The sequence below is a fragment of the Pseudonaja textilis genome, chromosome 3 (genome assembly GCF_049901715.1).
Source record: "Pseudonaja textilis isolate UNSWEBS1 chromosome 3, rPseTex1.2, whole genome shotgun sequence".
Classification (NCBI taxonomy): Eukaryota; Metazoa; Chordata; class Lepidosauria; order Squamata; family Elapidae; genus Pseudonaja; species Pseudonaja textilis.
In genome coordinates, this window is record NC_141992.1 from 152456370 (window position 1) to 152472795 (window position 16426).

A 16426-nucleotide genomic window follows, 5' to 3' on the forward strand; every position below is an offset into this window, starting at 1 on the left:
TCAACTGAGGCCTTTTCCATACTAGTGATTTATACTGTCTCAAGCATCACCAGCTACTGCTGTGGCAATATATCAATCAAGAAGGAAAGCTTAGGTTCCTACACAGGAGGCCTGGTGGGGCTACACTACACTATAAATCACTAGTAGGAAAAGGACAAAGAGTTGTGTTTTAACAATGGGGTTCCAACTTAATCCTACCAATACAGGCCAGTAGCACTATCATGTCCCAAAGCTTGAAAATTTAAATATTAATGTATCTAAAATATTAGGAATTGTAAGCAGAATTGATTTAATGAGTATCTTGAAATCAAAGACTTGTGTTTTACTTAAAGGTTTAGAAGCACATTGTATAACTAATAAAAAAATAGAATGTATATAGAACATATAGAAAAAGAGAAAAGGGTGAGTTTAGGAATAGATATTAGTGTAGGCAGGCAATATTTTTTTTTCCTGTGCAAGACTGTAGTGGAACTGGATGTGAAACTTTTCTAGCACACAAGTGACTGAAAAAGGTGAATCAGGAACCATGATGATACAAGCATAGGACAGGAGCATTTTAAACAGTGATTTTGCCCTAAGACCTCTCAGAACAAAGTAGCATAAAAATTAGAATCAAATTATAACAAGGTTGAGATTCTCAGATCCTTTCTGAATGCAGTCCAGTTACTAACATATGGTAACTGCTGGACTTTTGAAAACAGCAACCTTTGTTTGGTTTATTTTGGCCAATGTTTTAAGAACTATATTTGTATTGCTAGAGGAAAATTGGAGCAAGAAACAGTGTGAACCAATATAAAATGCATAAGGACACTGGGGCACTAATTATAATTTTGCTAAAAGCAATTGTCAAAATTGTAAAACTCCCTGTCAGCCTGATAGTGGGCAGCATTCTGTCAGGCAGGCAGCTGGCAAAATCAGCAGATGATTGTTGCCCTGTAATATTTCTGTGTGCGAGAACTAAATAAAATAAGCTAAAATAAATAAGAGTTCAGATCTCATAGTTATAATGATGAGTCTAAAAACTGCCAAAAGAGATATCAGTTGGTCATAAACAAATCTGTGATTACTTTGGGAAATTGTTAATCTTTTCCTCCCTGATTTAGAAATTTGTATCAGTTAGATTAGAGCCAACATATACATTCATAATATGCTGTTGCACAAGTAATATCTTCATTTCAGTCCTTATATATTAAGCACAATATATATGGTGGGCATTATGTTGATTATGTTAATGGAGGATGTATCAGGTTTTAATGATGCTTACAGAACAATAGAAGATATACTATGGTATTCAGCTTTACTTTTGTGATAACCTATTAACTAAGTAGGCTGAGAAACATGATTTGAACATAATTCAGGATGAAGTGATAGACTTGGAAGTAATAATAGTATAGCAGGAGTAGAAAAAGAAATAAACAGTCTATTGATTTGATCCTACTAATCATTTTTGCCAGATGTTTGTAGGACACTTGGTATTTTCTTCCAAAAAAGGTGCATTAAAGCATGAAGATAATACCTGTCTATCACTCTTTAAAGTGACTTTTTCTAGGATTGCAGGGTTCCTAGAATGAAAAAAAAAAGATGCGACTGCTTGAAAGACAGGTTTTATTTTCACAACACTGTGTCCACTGAAGCCTGTTTTAAAAAATATAGCCAAAGCATTGCACATCCCTTGTAGTTTTGCTTTAAACTTTATGTTCGGAATAATGTTGTTTGTGATTTATAGAACAGTTCAGCAGAGGTTGTATTACAAATAATGTTGATCAATGGGGCAACAGCTATCAAATTGAGATATGCATGGAGAATCTCATAATGTATAATTCTCTGTACTTCTTCTGGGATCTTGAACGTATATCCATAAAGTCTGTTTATATGGGCAGATGGAGGGAGTAAATATGTCTGTATCCTGCTAACACAGCACTCATTTGCTTAAAAGTAAATAAAATTGAGTATGATTATAAATTGATTTGCAAATTTGCTGTGCAGTTCTCTTTTGAAACGTATTTATCATATGAATCCCATATATTTGGATCCTCTGTAAATTAATAACATCTTGCATTTTTTTATTTTGTCCTATCAGAATTCAAGAGAGTTTGACAGCAAGCACTGAATTTTGCAAATACCCAAAATGACTATGATCTTTATGCCTGCATAAAGAACAAGGCACTTCCTGGTAAGGAAAAAAAGAAATTAAATCTCTTTATTTAGTGGAAAATGAAATGCATGAACAGTAGGGCTTTTTTTCCTTAAAAAGAGATGTTTTGTTGGTTGTATTCCTATAACATATTGTGAGATGGCTGAAGCTTCTGTCTGAAAATGTTGACTAAAAAGAAGTATACAGTAGGATATTATGACTAAGGGATTAAATGTGATGGTACAATTAAGTATCATTAAGCTTAACTTATGAAAACTAAGTAGCCATTTTACCAAGCTGGCAGAAAGTTGCCTTGCTTTTTTTTAAAAAAAATTCCACCTTTCTAATCACATCCCATTTTTATTGATTACTTCTGGGAAGCCTACATCAGAGTTATTCTATTTAACATAATAAATGTGAATCTGAGATGAATAGGTGACCAACATCAGTCATGTCTCACAAATGAATGCAAATATACATGTCCCAAGATGATGTTGCAGGATTCAATCTGAGTCAGTCACTGGGATCGGAGGTTAATCTTATTAGAACTTCTGCTGGAGTCCATTCCTGGGGGGACTTCTCTCTCACCAGAATGTGGTCCCAGTGATCCCAGTGACCAATTCAGTTTGGGTCTGCAGTCCCAAGTCTGTTATTTTGTGGTTCCAAATCTAACTCAAGCCACATTCTCCTGAAGAGATATAGGCCATTAGCCACATTCTCCTGAAGAGATATAGGCCATTTTAAAAATTGAAATTTTTAAAAAATGAAATTGAGCTAAAATTGTAGATAAAATACAATGTAAGATTTTACTGGCCTACGTTACAATTTTTTATTTTATTTTAGACATGCTGATCTCCAAATTAATTCTTGCTCTTTTTTTCTGTATTGTGAAAAGTTCATTTTAACAATTATAAAATAAAGTTCTCGTTCCTGTCTTTGGCTACAAGAGATATGGAGCATTAGAGGAGAAATTCAGTCTAAATTGCTTATCTTTTGATAAATTTTGCCTTAAAGTGGAAAAAAATTATGGCCGCTTAGCAATGTTATCAACCACCCAATAAATGAAGGGAAAATATATTATTTTTACATCTTCTCAGATCTATCAGTGATCTACACTTTTACAACAGAACTTCTGATATAATTGCTTTTAATTTATTGTATATTTATCTCACCTTTATTACTTTAAAACAACTCATCTAATACTCATTTTTCCTCCCATTTTTTCCACAATAACCAGTTGATGAGGTGAGTTGGGCTCAGGCAGATTGCCTACCTAGCCCAAAGTCACCCAGTCGGCTTGCATGCCTAAGTGGGTATAGAACTCGTGGCCTCCTGATTTCTAGGTCAGGACCTTAACCACTGCACCAAACTGGCTATTTCAGTCCTTTGCAATAGGAGGCACAGCATCAAATTTATGTTTCAAACAAGTAGTCCTTCCAAGCATGGTACTTCACATTTGCATAGGATTACAACTCCCGGTTTCCTTGTTAACATGACTAAGCCCTCCCTGCCTCTTGTCCTCCCTCTTAACTGGCTGGCCAGAGAGCTTCAGTAATACAATTAATTTTTATCCTATCTTTATGCATATCTTCATTTCTAACAGGATTTTTCTCCATTTAAGAGAATTAAAGAACTATGTATTTACATATGAACTTGCATATTTTTTTCTTTTTCTGTTAATATATAGGATATATGCTGATGTATGGGATGAATTTTATGAATTTAATAAGCAATAAATATATTTCTCCACCTGTTACTTGTAAACTTCTTTTCTAATAGGCTTTGACATTTTTCTTTTCAAACAACCGGCCTTTCATTCATTTTGTACCTGAGTTGTTATATAATGAATGGCTCCTGAAGAATGATGGCTAATTCTTGCAGTTTTTTCCCCACCTGAAGTCAATATATTTTCCCCCTACAGCCAATATATTGTACCTGCCAGTTAAAATGAAAAATTAACAATCTAGGCAGATTATTAAGCATCTTCGTAATTTTGTTACAGCTTTAACTTCATTTGTAACATAAAGATAGTGCTCAGCATCAGAACTAATTGCTTCACTTAGGAGGAAGAAGAAAAGAATAGAAGCTTTCGATAAAAGATAGCGAGTTTTTTTCCCCTCCCCACTTATTTTCGCTTCTCCCTGGGGTTGACCTACAAAGCACAGGATGTGATAGCATTTCAGAATGGCTGATAGCTGTGCATTTTAAAGTGATCACATCTTAGGCAGAGTGTTAAAAATTGCTGACAACATTAGAAGCTCGAGGTTTTTTTTCTCTTTGCCCTTTTCTCTTTCTCAAATTATTCATGTAAGGATTATAGCAAAAGAAATGTATCTTTCAGTGGTTTTTTTTTTTTTTTTGCTGAAACACATGGAGGAAATACATAGGGCTGTTTGGCAGGCAATCTTGTATGCAATCTTTAAAAATCCATGTCAGCTGTCTCTTCTTTTATTGCTGCTAGAATAGTCAAAATTTCTCAAAGCAAACTACATTCCTTCTCTCTAAGATATCAAAAATATCATGTTTTATTTCACTGATGCTGTATTGCCAACCCTTTTGTGCACAGCGATTAAGAGAATCAAATGATGTCATGACAGATAAAGAAGAAACAGGACTGAACAAGGTTAATTCTGAAAAGCTGGGAAGGAAATAGGCAGTAAAGGAATGGAAGCTGCACTAGAGATGAATGGGCTATGTAATCAGGGTTTTTAATGTTTCAATAGTGGATCAAGAGCTTAGAAATAATTATCTCTGCCTATGATGACATCCTTGAAATTTTGCACATGGTGATGACTGCTCAAATATTATTTGAAGAAATAAAGACCCACAGCTGTAAAATTACATTGGCCCTTTGGTTTAACACTGAGGCAGATTCAGGATAGTCACTGCAAAACCAGATGTTAGGCATAGATGCCATACCGTTAACACCTTATTTTAAATCATATATAAATAAACTCAAAGTTTGGCATGGCGAGAGTGGAGCAGCACCAGTCTCCTATGCAGCTTAGAACATGTAAAGCATTTTTACAAAATTTCAGTAGTTGTCATCTAGAATGGTGCATTAATGGTGGTAGTGGCACAATGGTTAGAATGCAGTATTGCAGGCTGATTCTTCCAACTGCCAACAGTTCACTTCTCACCAGCTCAAGGCTGATTCATCTTTCCATCCTTCTGAGGACATTATCATAAAATGGGGACAATATGCTAAGTCTGTAAACTGCTTAGAGAGAGCTGTAAAGCACTGTGAAGCAGTATATAAGTTTAAGTAGTTATTGCTATTAAGCGGTATATAAATTTAAATAGCTATTGTTATTAAGTATGCCCATCAAAAAAGAACAAAGCAATCTGGGACATAGTGAAGGGTGTTCTCAGAGCTGGAACTCATGCAGGGAGAATCCTGAGAGTCTAATGGAAGTTGTAGAAACAATGGATGAAGTTTTTTCTGTAGAGCCACGTATTTTGAGTAGTTTTGTATCCATGTAACATTTTTGTTTAATTTTTTTAAAAAGAGAGATGAGGGAGGGATTATTTTACCATCATTGGCTGCTAGATTCCAAATACATTTATTTGAAACTGGTTGTCTTTCATTTCAATCAAATATATTTTCAAATAAATAGCTAGCATGAATTTATCCATCTGGAAAGGAATACCTGAAGTTTGATGGACTGAAACACAGGCAAATTTGTGATATTATAGTAAGGAAAAGAAGAAAGAAGAAAAGGAAATTAAAGCCCTTTGAGTAAAGACTCTCTTTCAGCAATTTGGAATAACTAAATATTGCTGTCTTCTACACAGATTTTCACTTGATTGCTCTCAGTATATTATCAGTGCATTTTCAGCTCCAAAAGAAATGGGAATATCTCTTGAAAAAAATAAATAAAAGGATATCTTTATCTTCACCAAATTATTCAGAGGATTATCCATTTCATGTCTATGAAATTGAATAATGTTATTATGATTTCCATTTGGGGAAAAATAAATTCATGTTACCTCCTGTACTGTTAAATCAATAAATTCTTGTACATTTCAGTCAAATTGAAAATTACAATTTGTTGGGAAATCTTAGAGGAGTTTGGGGACTGAATCATAGTTTCAAATTCCAGAAGGAGTTTGCCTGTATCCAACTCCAATAAATCCCAAGATCAAGCTATTTTACAAGATTATTGTGGAACTTAAAATTCTAAGTTCTTGGATAATGAAAAAGTGTCAACAATTATAAATAAATAAACACTCTTTCTGGTAAAATGAAATTAAAGAGAATTCAGAGCAGTTGAGCAGAAAAAATGAAAAAAATATATTAAAAAAGCAAGAGTCAAAGAAAACAAAATTATTAATAAATGCTCTGCATCTCTGGTTAAAATAGGATGAAGGATTGTATATACCAAACTGATATGTTTCCCATTAAAGTTTTTCATTCAATATAGGTGTTCTCTCTTTTAAAACAAATGAGAATCTGTTAAAATTCCCTCTCTTTTGTTCCCAATTAGTAAGCTTTTAGACACTGGGGTTATTCATTCCTTAAACATCTCCAGCCTGACAAAGAAAATTCATAACCAAGATAGCCTCCAAATTTATTCTATGAATAGAAAAATACAATACAATAATCTCTTGTATAAGTCTATTATTTCCTACTCCAGACTGGGGCACAATTATTTAAGATTTCATAACAAAGCATTCTCATAGTAATGATCACAGCCTATGCCACATCTGTGTTAAACAGATATATATCTGTGTTAAGCAGGAATATATTTAAAATTTAAAAGTTACATCTGTCTTCAGAGCAAAAGCTTCCAAAGAAACTAATAATAAAAGTCAAATTTTAATTAACATGAAATTTAGCAATAAACTTCATGAAACCACAGGTATAATTACATACTACATTTTTTTATTTGACAAAAAATAAATAAAACAGAAATAAAACAGGTATGTAAGCCTTCATTTAGGCAAAACAGACATGGACAATGCAAACCAATCAGAAATTTAAGTCCTATCTACTTTGATGACTGTATTGCATCATAATCCTGCTTCTCAATGCAATCCTTGAGTACCCAAGTTTTTTTTAATTATTTTTTTAAAAAGACAAAACATTCATCTACTGACTACCAAAAGGATGATCTTGAGGAGTTGGCAGGTTGACAGCTAGCTCCACATGATATAATCAAATGGGAATATCATTTCTTCAATATTGACAAGTTGTGCTCCTGGACATCAGTAATGATCTTAAACATGGCAGCCATACTTTGCTGCCCTAAGATTTTTCTGTTTCCAACATCTATTTCACATGTTACTAGAATGAGCTAAGCTATGACAAGCTATCTCTATAGGCAAGAAGAACAACAGCTAGTGAATTAACTTAAATTGATAACCAAAGCAATTCTTTTGGTATTTGAGATCTTTTGCTACTTTATGTACATGATCAAAACTGTTTTGATCAACACGCTGTATAAAATCTAGGTAACCTTGTGGTTTTTGCTATTTGCTGGGATGCAAGAGATCAGTGATCCCTTGTATCTAACAGCTTTGGATTAATTAAATTATAATTTGGACTCTCTTCACTTGTTGGCAATATGTTATTTTCCCCACAACACTCAAGATACCACTTAGGTAGCCAGTGTAAAGGCTAAATCTAATAGCATTCCCTAAATTAATCCTTAATGTCTAACACTGTCCTAACACAATCCCACTTTGAACAATGTATAACTCCAATTGTTACATCTTGTGATGACTCTATTAGTATGGAAAATTTATTTAATTGGCATTTTAATGCCTTTTCCCAATCTAAAACTGAGAGAAAATTTGGGTTTGGGACCAAAGATATTTTTAAAAATAGTCCTACAATAAACTGTCAACAGTTCTAGAGCTGCAGGCTGTAAATTGGCAGACTGCTTTTCATGGCATGTAGCATTTCATACCCATGCATAAAACCTGAAAATTATTCATCAGATGAATTGATCATTCATTAATTGTGTTTGCCACTTTATAGAATTAATATAACCTGGAAATCTGTATAAAATCTTTAGAAGGGAAAAAACATAACTTTTCAGGAAAGAACATTAACTATTTCAAAAAAGAAGCAAATAAATGATATGCTATTGTAATTCCAAAGGTAAATAGATGTGAAAAGGAGTAGTATTAGAACAATTATAGCAGGAATTTTGAAAAAATTAATCCCCAAAGTTTAATTCTTTATAATAAACATACCAAATTGTATAGGAGTCTAGGAATCTTTTACTGACCTTAGACATAAGATCTTATCAAATACTTTCCTTCCTTTGACCATTTTGAATTTTGATGTTGGAGACAACTCCCAAAAATATCAGAAGAAGAAAGCAAACAAATGGCCATCAAACAAATCAATCAGAAGTTTTCACTCAAATCACAAATGACCAGGCTCAAATTACCATAGTTTGGCCTATCTATCAATGATGTATACACTGTTATAAGATTCGGGTTAGGTTATCATGGACAAAATATGTCTATCCAGTTGTTAGAGTCAATGCCAACTTGATGGTAAGTCAATCAATGAATCAAATTTATTTCTGAGAAATCCAGAAGCACCATTATTTTGCAATTTTCCAAACAACAATTTTTTAAAAAATGGATAAGTGAAACATAGAAAATGTCATTATTTTGGTAAAACATGGAGATGTTTACTGTCTTCCATACTATCAAGTAGAACAATGTCATCAATATCTGGTGTACATAAGAGGTGAAGAGAAAAATATTGTTATACTATGACCAAAAACCTAATGGTTTAGGCCAAGTTTTTGCAAGAAGGTATGCACAAATATAACTGGATACCATTTATTTAGAAAAAAGAAATCTTTACTTTTATCCTTAAATGTTTATTAGAACTGTTTGTCTAGTAATATACAGTATGGGACCAGTTCTCCATGTGTATACTATAATTCTCTAAATAGAGATCTCTTGTTGTGGCCCACCAGTGGCCAGTAGAACTGCCGCCAGATTCAGACAGTGAGGAGGTTCGGGAAGAACATGGGCCAGTCCTGGAATCCAGGGAAGGGTCTGATGAGTGCTTTGCATCAAAGGTAGAGATGGGGCCAGGGCCATCTGACAGTTATCAGCTGCCTTCAGAGTCGGAGATCAGTAGGACAGAAGAACAGCTGGCACCTGTTCCCAATGTGCACATTTTCAGAGCTGCCAGGAGAAGATAACAGTTGAGGAACAAGAGTCAACTCAGGAATAAAGGCATGGGTGGATGGTGAATGGCCCGTCCCATAGGGAATAAAGAGGAGCGAAAGGGGAGTGGTATTTGCAGGAGACAATTAGTTCAATTAATTAATGTGAAGATTTGTTCATGACTCTCAGAGACTTCTTGCCAAGTATTTTCTTGTATAGCATTGTGCTTGGAAGCTATCAGCCTGGCAACTCTTCAAGCCTGATAGGTCTGTGGTTGTAATTCACTCTTGAAAGACTGTTTGCTGGGACTTTGCTGGATGTGAATGATAGGAATTCACATTAGCCTAATAAAAAGGAGTCTGTTTCGTGATTTTTGTGAAGCCTAGGTCAGAACATCTCTAAATAGGTAGATTCTTTTTTTTTTAAGAACAAGTTTTATTGATTTTTAAAGACAAACAAAACATAACACATAGAGGTATAAAACCTCCTTTCCAAGAACTACCCATAAACTTCAACAAGATAAACAAAGCATTATTCTTTAAAACATGGTTCCACATTATCACACTTAAAGCAAAACATTGGAGAGAAAAAAACCTCCTTAGTTATCATTTATACATATCTTTTCCCAATTTCTCTCCCTTTAATTTCATTTCTCTGAGATTTTATTAATTTAGAATCAAACATAGATAATCCACACACTAAACATAAAACATAAAACTTCTTTTGAAAAGTGACTTGGCCCCAGGTTACATCTTTTTTGACAGACCTAAATCAAATTCATGCCCACCTTATATACCCTTCATATCTTATTAACCATTTTGTATTTTCTATATAACTTCTCCCATCTTTTCACTCTCTTAATTATATTTTATTTATTTCATCTTATTTCAAAGTCATTATACTTATGTCTTTTGTCCGTTCTTTACCAAACATCTATGTATCTCTTCCCTTTAACAAAAAATTTCCCCTGTAATCGCTTTTGAAGTATGACGCCTTCTCCTAAAATAAAGCTTAAAATAATACATAATTTCCATCCTGATTCTGCTTAGTACATTCTACATATTAAATCTTAAAATAAAAGAATAATAAACTTATAGTATAATTAAATATATAATTTCTATTCTAATTCTAATTCTGATAAGTACATTGTTTTAGAATAGAAAAAATAAAATACTAAAGTTATAATAATATTAAAACACTAACAAATTAAACTTTAACTAAGCATTAATCATTTAACAAGTCTCCTAATATTTAATCAAATATCAACATCCATCATTATTAAACATTAATATTTCATTAAATATTCCAATAAACTGTTCCAAATACAAATACTACAATACTATCTTATGCACTCTTGCAGAATCTTCTTTAATTATAAGCTATCTATCATCCTTCATCTCTAAAAAAAAACTTTTAAAAAAAAAAATCTTGTCCTAACCCGTGGCTTTTTTTTTCTTTTTCCCTCCCTTTCTTCTCCAATCTGGTCTTTTTGCCCCCTCCTCTCCTCTCCCCCTTTTTAAGTTTCCCTCTCTGTTGTAATTCAATTGCTTTCTAACATTGTACCTTCTTTTCATCCTATTTTTCTTTTTCTTGGTTGTTTTATTAAATCTTAAATTCTCCTTTTCCCTTCCTCCCTTCCCATTTTCTTTCTTAATCAAACTTTTTAGTCCATTAAAGATGGCTTCTTCCTTTTCTTCTTCTTCTTCTCCTTCTCCTTCCTCCAGTGTTTGCTGGTACATAGAAACCGCCATTTCTAAAAAATGGAAGGCAGCTCCCAGAGAATCCTTGCCACTTTGTTGTCTTTCTTTTAATTTTTCATATTCCATTTTCAGTTCATCAACCGGTGGTACCATTATAGATTTTTTTTTAAAAAAACAACAACAACCCAGATGTTTTCAATCTTGAAGTAATTTCCAAATGTCAGAGTTATCAAACAATCCAAACAAGCAAAACTTTTTTCCTCTTCTTCTCTTTACAGTTTTTTCTCCAGAGGCAAAATCCCAGATATGTTTTAAAAGCCGTATTACCATTAATTAATGGTCTTGTAATCTTCAAGGCGTCTCCTCCAGCAAAGTTTAGAAAGAATTTTTTTTTTTAGTCCTCCCCTTCCCACTTATAACAAAGAGCTTATTTTTACCTTTAGAGAGCAAGTTTTTCTATGCTCCTTTGCTTTCTCCGTAGGGAGGGGGAGTGAACTTTCCTTCAGCACTTTCGCCGATGTAACAGATTCTTTTGGAAACAAATGAATCAATCCAAAGTCAGGTTTCCAGGGTGTTTTAAAAATAACATAATGTCGTGGTTTAGCCAAGAAAACTTCTCCTTCTAAGACTTCCTCCTGCGCAAACTTATCCGGTTGAAGAATCCTTTATGGCTGCCGAGACAGCCGCTCATCCGTCTCGGGAAAAAGGAGTCTAGCCGGCTGGGGAAGGGGGGTGCGATGTCCCCAGACCCCTGCCCGGATCTCCTCTGTCTTCCGCTGCCCCTTCAGGGCAGCGACAACCCCCAAATCCAGTTGGATCGGGGGTACCTTGACGGCGAGCGCAGCAGGGACCCGCAGAGAAGCGGATTCCTGCCGCCGCCGAAGCCTTACAACCGGAAGTCCCTAAATAGGTAGATTCTTATGGTGTAGATAACAAATTTGGAAATTGAGGTTTGGGGATACCTAAACAACCTTGGTTCCCCACATTTGCAAACCAAAGCAGAATATTAGCCAGAATTGATACATCTATTAAGTTATTTAGGAACAACAAAGACACCTTGATCAAAATTCCTAGTAGTCTTACTTGTGCAGTTAGCAAACCAGATCTTTTAAGTATGAGTTTCCTGGAACACATTTATTGCATCCACAGATTCTTAGAAGAATCAGAGGAAATAAACTATGTATATTATTGATATAATGTAAATGTTTTAAATCTCCTTTTTGCCTTTTTTTAAACTGAAGAAAATTCTAATTAACACTAAGAACCAATCTGTTTAGAAAAGGAAGGGAAAAGAAAAGCCATCGTTGATAGATCTGCAGAAAAATTTAGCGTATCCATAATTATATGTAAACTATATTTCATATTTTGTATTTTATACATACAGGTGGAAATGAACACATTACGTCTTGGACGCTTCTGGATTGAAAAGATTAGCCAGCTATAAACTGTTGCCCAGGAGACATTCAAATATGATAACAACACACATTCTTTGGGGAAGCTGGTTTCATGTCCCTCATATTCATTAATTCAATTCACCACATTATAAAAAGATGTTGAGACTCTAGAAAAAGTGCAGAGAAGAGCAACCAGGATGATTAGGGGACCAGAAACTAAAACATATGAAGAACGGTTACAGGAAGTGGGCGTGGCTAGTCTAGTGAAGAGAAGGACCAGGGGAGACATGATAGCAGTCTTCCAATATTTGAGGGGCTGCCACAGAGAGGAAGGGGTCAAACTATTTTCTAAAGCATCTGTAGGCCAGACAAGGAATAATGGATGGAAACTGAACAAGGAGAGATTTCATCTGGAAATAAGAAGAAACTTTCTGACAGAACAATCAACCAATGGAATAGCTTGCCCTCAGAAGTTGTGGGAGTGCCATCACTTGAGACTTTCAAGAAGAGATTGTACTGCCATTTGTCAGAAATGGTGTAGGGTCTCCCGCTTGGGCAGGGGGTTGGACTGGATGACCTATAAGATTCCTTCCAAGCAGGGGTGGGATTCAAATTTTTAACAACCAGTTCTGTGGGTGTGGCTTAGGTAGTGGGCTTAGTGATCATGTGACTGGGTGGACATGGCTTGGTGGTCATGTTATTGGCTGGGCGTGGCCAACTCAATATCACTCACATCGAGGCATGCATTTCCTGGCCTGGCTTCTCATGACTGTGGGGATGCTGCAACAGTTGTAAGTGTGAAAAATGGTCATAAGTCACTTTTTTCAGTGCCACTGTAACTTTAAATGGTCACTCCACACAAGCAAAGTACCAGCAAAGGAGGGGAAAAAACTCCAGAGACGTTCCTGAGGCAGGAAGTCTAGTCCTGCCAAGAATGTAATAAGGGTTAACGGAGAGGCAGTTTCTGTAAACAACACCAGAATGTTTCCTTCCTGCCTTCCTTACAGGATTAGGCCATTAATTTCTTCTAACAACCAGTCCTCCGAACTGCTTAGAATGTTAACAACTGATTCTAATGAATAGGTGCAAACCTGTAGAATCCCACCCCTGCTTCCAACTCTGATTATCTGTTATTATGTACATATTTTAATCTTGTACTAAGGCATTGTATAATATGCCTTATTTTAGTAGGGATGCTTTGACAGGAATAAACATTATATACATACTATGTTTTGTTGTTTTCCTTGTATTATATCTATTTTTAAATTTAATCTTTTTAAATTTAACTTTTTCAAAAATTAGAAAATATTGAAAAATTAGAAACAAATGAAATCAATGACTGAACCTACTTAGATTTAAAATTGCCAGTCATTTAAATACTGCATATAGCATGATCATTCATTTTTCTTTCTTTATAGAATAGACCTAGCACAGAAAAACACACTGTCAGTTGTTAAGTAATCTTTCCAACTAAAACAATTTGATGTATCTGATGTAAATTGGAAGATTACATCAATGTTAATGAATCCATTTGAAGTATTGGTCTAAATTATTAGCATATTTGCTTACTAATTTCCAAGAAATCTTGTGCAAAATGTCAACAAATATAACTACTGACCAGTGTATCTGTCATCTGTGCATACCATTTAGAAAAATACCATTGTGATTTGTGATTCATTCTGAGAAATTGTAATAAATCTCTATTTATACAAAATAGACTTTCTTTATAAGTGCCTAAGAATGTTATTTTTTATTGACAAGCAAATTATCTCTTATAATGTTAGATTTCCTATAAAAAGAAATTGCATCCTTTGTCTTGCAGCCATTCAATAATTTCAGTGTAATTATTAGCAGACTATTTTATACTATGATAAATTCACCAGTTCTTTTCATTTTTGAAACTTGTACATAGAGAACTTACTGTTCAATAGTATTTCTATTATCCTCACCATTTAAGCTTTATGCACTAATTACAATGATATTCCTAACACTTTAAAAAAGTTCATGTAATCTTGGCTGACATAAATTATATTCTTTTTCCAACAAGATGAGCAATGCATCAGCGAATATTCTTTGAAAAATAACATTTTTTGAAAAGAAATATTGGATGGAGAGAATTTTGATAATAAGAGGGTTTTTTTTTTTTACTTATAATGAAATTGGTCATGCCTTTATTGCAGTTTCAAGATATTTTGTATGGCTGAGATTATTTTCTAATCAGTGTGCCTGCTAAATTATGTTTGAATGACAAAAACAAAGGCAAATGCTATTTTTAAAGATAAGCAGAATCCATTAGTGTGTGATCAGATCATAGACATCTCAGAGGTGTAGATTAATTACACAACTATGCAGTTCAAAGGAAATGCCCTTCACTTCAGTTTAATTAAATAGAGCATGGTTTAATACTTGCAAAAGCTAGACCATTGTACCTCATTGAATCATATTTACCTCTTTAAAAAGTGATATCTGAACTAATAAAATAATAATTATAATTTCTACCAGATTCTAACTGAGGTAGGTAAATTGTATGGCTGGAAGCTAAATGGTAATTAAAATGACTACCTTCAATAAATCTGCCTGTGTTTGGAGAAGCAAGTTACCTAAAAGCTCATTTTAAAAACTTTTTCGGTATTTAATTCAAATATATGTATCTGTACACCACCTACCTCTATAATAGTCATCATTCCATGGGCTGCATGAGCGGCAAGCATTATGCAAGTTGAGCTGCATACATGTGTGTGTGTGTGTGTGCTTGTCCAACCCTCCTGCGAATCGAGCTGTGTGTGCACGCAGGCATACAGCCCCCATTCATGCGGCCCAGGTGCAAATAGGTCACAGCCTGGTAGTGGGTCATGGCCTAAAAATTGGGGATCCCTCCTCTACAGTACCTGAAATTAGTATTCTGATTAATTACCTCAAACATAATGAATTTATAAACTATTATAATAATTCCATTTTGTAAAATTGATAGTACAATCTTATTTCCTGTATTTGATGTATTTGTACTATATTCAGTCATGTTTAGTTTCTAGAAAGTGATTTTAAGTTTGTGGTAAAAATGTCCTGCTAGTCTGAGTGATCTTACCATATAGAACAAGAGATTCTTGAAGTGAATAGCTGGTGGGGCTTAGCTGTCAGATATAAGATAGCTTTCTTCTATAAGCAGGAAGGGAGAGAAAAAGAATAAGGGCAGGATCTGGAAGAGAGGGGAGACTGCCTGGACTTTAAAAGAATCTAAAGTAAAACTTCAATAAGACTTCTAAAAGATACATTTTAACTGAAACTTTGCAACTAAATAGTAACCCCAGGAAGAGAAAGTGAAAAAAAAGAACAAAAAAGAAACAGCTTGCGTGTATTTGGATTATTTGGTGACTTTTGGATTTTGGGTTATTATATTTGAATGACTAAAATCAATTGGGTGGTTGTTTAAAAATTTATACAATGGCATCACTTCTGGATGAATTGAAAATGGAACTTAAAAAGTACAAAGAAGATGCACAAGAAGAGAAGGGTTCTTTTGGCTTCGTTTTTCAATTCTTAGAAATGGAGATCTGGAACTATGAGAAACAACAAGAAAAGACTGCAAAACAAGAAGACTGGGACAAAGAAGAAGCCATCTTTAATGAACAAGTAACTCTATGTGGGGAAGAAAACGGAAAGGGGGGGGAAGAGAATGGATAATTTAAGACTTAAAAAAACAACCAAAAAAAAAGAAAAATAATTCGAAAAATAAGTATAATACTGGAAAGCAACAGAAAAGGGGAATACAGAAGAGGGAAATAGAGGTAGAGAGACAAAGGGGTAAAAAGGAGAGAGAGAAGAAGAGAGGGAAGAAGGAAAGGAAAAGAAGTTACCAAGGTCCGGAGCAAAATATAAAGAAACAGGACCTATTTAGAGATAATGGGTGAAAATCTAACTGAAAAAGGGATTCTGTAAAGGTACATAAGATTGTATTGTTAGTGAAATGTTTGTGAATAAAATAAATGAAATAAAATAAATGAGAAAATTGAATTAGGAAGGAACGGGAACATTTTAATTAGTCAATGTTTTATAAAATA

The 16426-nt window shown here is 34.2% G+C and overlaps 1 protein-coding gene across 1 annotated transcript in view; it reads left to right on the plus strand.

Moving 5' to 3' along the window:
* The window catches only part of AKAIN1 (A-kinase anchor inhibitor 1), a 76478-nt gene extending 62975 nt beyond the window's left edge, over positions 1-13503 (plus strand). The window contains exons 3-4 of the transcript XR_015743168.1: positions 2081-2173; positions 12359-13503. The gene's annotated coding sequence lies outside the window, so the exon portion shown is untranslated. The remainder of the gene's footprint in view (positions 1-2080; positions 2174-12358) is intronic.
* Positions 13504-16426: the final 2923 nt, after the last annotated feature.